Consider the following 5,335-nt stretch of genomic DNA (forward strand, 5'->3'; position numbering starts at 1 on the left):
TGACAAAATACTTATAAAGATATGTCCATTGCGTTGACTACTTTTAATAGAACTCTTTCTTGTTTTAAAACTTGGTAAAGGAATTATATATGGTTTAAATGGCTTGGACTGGTAAATGGTTAATGATTATGCTTGAGGGGTACATTGAATTCCCCAAGTGGTTTTATATGATAAATGTAAGGGCATTTGAAAGTCCCCTTAAACCTATATGTGGTTGGCTATGGATAATACTTGCAAGTAAGGATTGGTATGACTATACCAATATTGATGGCCTTGGTTAATAAATCAATAATGGTTTGGTTAATTGGAAATTAGTTTTAATTGGGCCACAATGGTGGAATATGTAACAAAGTCGTGGAAGGTAGAGGTCCTGGGGAGGCCAAAACTGAAAACTCATATTTGCCGATGTAAGGTTGGTTTTAGTGATCGTGTGTATGATGTCACACTATATTTTGTGGGATGTACTATTCATCCCAGGTTTTCTTCCCTGGTTGTGCAGCTACACGCACTAGGTCCCTTTCAGCTGAGGAAACTAAACCCATATAGCCCATGGGTGGTTTAGAACGGCAAAGCTACACAACCCAGGGAAAGATTTTAAAGGCATGCTAAGCCCAGTCAACTTTCCCGACATGGTTTTATATATGTATGGTTGTGTGCATATGGATGGTTTCACTTGGTTTTGTAAATAGCATTATTTTATCCTTATCTTATGATCATGCTATCATTCACCCGCTAACCCATCTATTGGCGGATGTATAACCATGCTATATAGGAACTGACTGTTCTACTCCTCCTACACAGTGATTGACTTGGGGACTACATTTGGATTGAAGTATTGATCTTCCATTTTTTTGGAAGGCCCCATTTCATGTTATGGATATTTCTAGACAATTAAATTTTATTTTGGATATCGATTTTGGCTATGGTTGGGCGCATATCCCAACATAATTTATTGCTCTTTTGGTTAGAGGGTTTGTAGTACTTCTCTGGGTTGGAATGGGCGGGATCGGTATTGGTGTCGGCCTTGGTAATGGAATAAGCTGAAGGGCTGACATCATTGGACATAATTTCTCACTGTTCCATTATAATCTATTTTGGGATTAATTATATTATATTTTGGAGCGTCTTTGGTTATAGCCTGGTTTTTAACGCTTGTTTTGGTATGGTTGGATTGTTGGTATGGGATGGTTGGCCTCGATTGGGTCTATGGTTATGAAATTATCCCAGAGTCTTCATGTGAGCTGTTACACTATCTTGTTACAATGCTTAAGATTCAGCTAACTCTGGGTAGGCGGCTAGAGGCTGGGTATCGGGGGTAGTCTCTAGTCTCGGTCAAATTTGGGATGCCCATTAGGACAAGGCCTTCGATCGGGTTGCGTCAACAAAGAGTTAAGCTTGATTAAAGTGACGATAGTCTTACTCTTCACAAGAACTTAATAGTTAAGGGATGTTTTCACTTGTCTATAAGCTAGGAGCTATTTTTGATCTTAATCTGCATCTAAAGTCACCAAAAAGCTTTAAAAATGTTGAAGTCTGGGAAGCTTACAAGTTATCAGATCACCTTATGACCTATAGCTTTACTCTTGATGATGGTAGTGACAAAAGCTAAGATGAAGAAGCTAAGTGAAAGCTCAATACGACTTGTAAAGAGTTACTACGATTCGTGGTGAAGAATCATAAGGACAACATAAGTGTGGATCCTTGCAAATGATCAATGGTATGCCTACGACTAGCAACATACAACTGGTAAGGAGAACTTATGAGTAGACCATACGAGTCGTAAGTTTGGCCGACTTAGTTTTCCTATTCCATTTTAGTTAGGATTTGTTTCCTAGGGTTTTAATGTATCCTTATTACCCTTCTATGTTGTTTTTAAGTCTTATTATGTATGGGTAATTGAGTTTTCCTATTTTAGTTAGGATTTGATTTCTAGGGTTTTCCTATTTTACTTAGGATTTGATTTCTAGTGTTTTTCTATTTTATTTAGCATTTGATTTCTAGGGTTTCTTGTTATCTATGAATACCCTTTAGACCCTGTTTTTTATTAATTCTCATTCATATACTGATTATTCTCATATTTAGGGTTAAGCCCTTGGGGGCTATCCTATACTCTTATTATTATTGGTTTGTTATTCAATTTAAGGCTTTGGGATTTAATCTTTCATTATATTGAGATTGATTTGTAATTTTTTTTGTAGATTCTATGATTGATCTTATAACTATGAGTGGCTAATTCCCATAGCTAGGGTTGTAGGAACCCTAGTAGATTAACAAAGTAGAAGAAGTGCTAAGTCATTCTAGATAAAGATTCTTGCATGTATTGTGCTTGTCGTCAGTTAAATTGATTTTTTAGCTGTGGCCAATATTAAGAACTACTTGTGTTCACAACAGTAAATTGAGACCCCCTCCCATCAAATAATTCCCGCCTTCTCATCTAATTAACTTGAGACCCAAAAGGTAATAGGTAATCTGGGATCCAGGCCAAGGTTCAGTAATGCGACACTCTTAGACTCACAAGGTAAAGAGTAAGAGTTTCCAATAAGTCCACAAGATAGTTGGTGATACATAACTTGTCAGATTCTACATGCAAGGATTGGAATGGTTTGGCAGTGCACGATAAATCTGTGGAGTTGAGAAGCAAGGGGGAACATAGGCTTAGTGTTCATCTTATATTGTTTACAACCAAGAGAAACCAATTCTTTTATCTTTTACTATTTCTGCAAATCCCCCCTTTTACTTTTCTTCATTGCCCGATGATTTCAAGAAGTTTGAGATATATTTTTGGCCTATTCGTTATGGGATTGACCCCAACCTAGTTGGGTTATAATATTTGACAATGATCGATTTATCCTTCTAGGGAGGTCTACTTTGGGCATTATCAAATTTTAGCGTCGTTGCCGGGGAATATGGTCTCAGAATTCTTGATTAAAGTTGGTGGCGTAGTTGGGTTTTATATTCTTTTGTTTTTAATTTTGTTGACCTACTCTTCTTGAGATAATAGCTTCTCTAGAGGAAGTGCAAAGTGATAATGACTCCATATTTATTGACCCTTTTTCTTTTGATATGGTATATTATTGCCGGAGTGTGATCAATAAATTTTTGGAACATAATGAGAGCATGCTTAACACATTGGTACTCTTTGTAAAAGGAAGACAAGATCTCTTTTGAAAGGTTGATAGGTTTGGCTTAGATATTTACCATTTACAAGCAGAGTTGGATGCAAAAGCTACTGCATGTAATGCCCAACAACCTAGTTATGGGTGGTGTGAGACTGAAAGAATTTTGAAAAGCCAACTTGATGAGCTAAAATTAGAGGAGTCAAAAATTGCTCATGCTTTTGTGGATAGTGTCACTCTTAAGGATAGCATATTAGAGTTAGTGGGGATCTAAAGAAGACTGCAAATCTTGAGTTAGGGTGTGTTGGACTTCATTCGAAGCATTATTCCACATTGTGTTTGGATAGTCAGATCTTAATCGAGCCATCCGAGACTGTAGAAGAGTGCAAGGAGGAGGAAACTTATGGCTATATTCTTGAATTTGCTGAGCCAAAATAAAAGAACTACATTCCTTACGTAAGGGCCAAGAAGTACAACATGCCATATCTATTTTATAGGTCTTTTATTTTTATACCTCCGCCCCATGAGCATAATGGGAAATCAAAAAAACAATTAGGGTTGCTGTTCATAATTTCAAAGTGGAAAGATAAATTTAAAGGACAACTCTTGGGCTAACTTAATGAATTTTGAGTAATAAATGTATCCATGGGCTTGTTGGTGAAGTCTGAGTACCCAACATAGCCCCGTTATACCGTGACGTGAAATCAGACGCTGCTTGGGAGGAAACCCAAGGAGTTTTGTTATTTTTATTTGTATTTGTGATTGACATCATATCTCCGCACCTATGGTGCCACAGGTATGTTCCTAGGTCTCTTATTCTATAGTGGTTTGATGTATTGGGGATAATGCATGATTTTATGTTGAGGGTTGGGCTACTTGTTGGTATTTATGTCCTCTTGGGGTTTTTGTTGCCATGCCTCTTTTCCTTGGAGTCCTATCCCTAGTAGAGCCAGCATGTTTAGGTGTATTATATTTTGTTTTGTTATGTTTTGTGGTTAAATGGGAGAAAAATAAGTGTCTAGGGCAGTTGACATATTTTTATTGATTATTGAGAAAAATGATAAATACCTGTCTAATTGTTTATTCTTTAACAGTGTGATATGTATATATATGGGACTATTGTGAACCTTTTTATGGCATTCGTATTAGAGACATAATAACCATTGCAAAGTTTTGCATGATTCAGATAAGTGGTAGCTTGCAATATTAACTTTTTTCCATGTGTGTCTGCAATGCTACTAAGTTCCCTTTGTATGTTAAATCCAAAACTCTCCCAAGTCGTCTTCATCTTGTGGCAAACACAGGTACAACCATTTTTCCCAATGCCTGCTTCTATCGCCCACAGAGTTGCCCCAAGAGAATTGAGCAAAAATCTTACATAATTTTTCAATTTCATAATCAGGAGGGTCCACGGCTGATAACAAATGAATCAACATACTTTGTAATACATGAGAAATAAGAACTGCTCTTCTCTTGTGAGAAAGTAATTTCCCTTTCCAAGATTGCAATCTACCCAACACTTTCTGAATAAGGTCCGAGTAAAATGACATCTTCCACTTGCTATAAAATGTCGGACATCCCAAATATATCAAAAGAAAATCCTGTCTACTAATCCCGGTAACAAGCTGCACCCTTTCCATCACTACTGGTTCCGCCAAGTGATGCATATATACTGCGCTCTTTTTCTTATTGACTTTCTGCCCAGATGCATTCTCATATTCTATCAGTACCTCCATAATCAACTGTAAGGAAATAGGGCAAGAAGATTAAAAAATAATGGTGTCGTCTTCATAAGATAGGTGATTAATTTTTTGACTCCATTTTGGAAGAATAAATCCGCAAAAATACAAATCACTATGCAGAGAATTCAGACCCCTAGACATCACCTCTACAACCAAAATAAATAAAGAGGGAGACAACAAATCCCCCTGCTTTACTCCCCTGGATTTAAAGAAACCATACGACTACCCATTTACCATAACCGAGTACCAATAGTTATTCACTATATCACAAACCATACTGATAAACCTCTTGCTGAACCCCATCTTCCTTAGAACTTTCATTAAGAAAAACCATGATAATCTGTCGTAGGCTTTCTGCATGTCAAGATTTATGACTATATTAGGCCCTGCCTTTGTCCTCAATCTGACGTCGGTGACTATCTCTTGGGCAAGTAAGATGTTCTCTAAAATTCTTCTGCCCTTCACAAAGCCGGCTTG

The sequence above is a fragment of the Capsicum annuum genome, unplaced genomic scaffold, assembly GCF_002878395.1.
Source record: "Capsicum annuum cultivar UCD-10X-F1 unplaced genomic scaffold, UCD10Xv1.1 ctg80251, whole genome shotgun sequence".
NCBI lineage: Eukaryota > Viridiplantae > Streptophyta > Magnoliopsida > Solanales > Solanaceae > Capsicum > Capsicum annuum.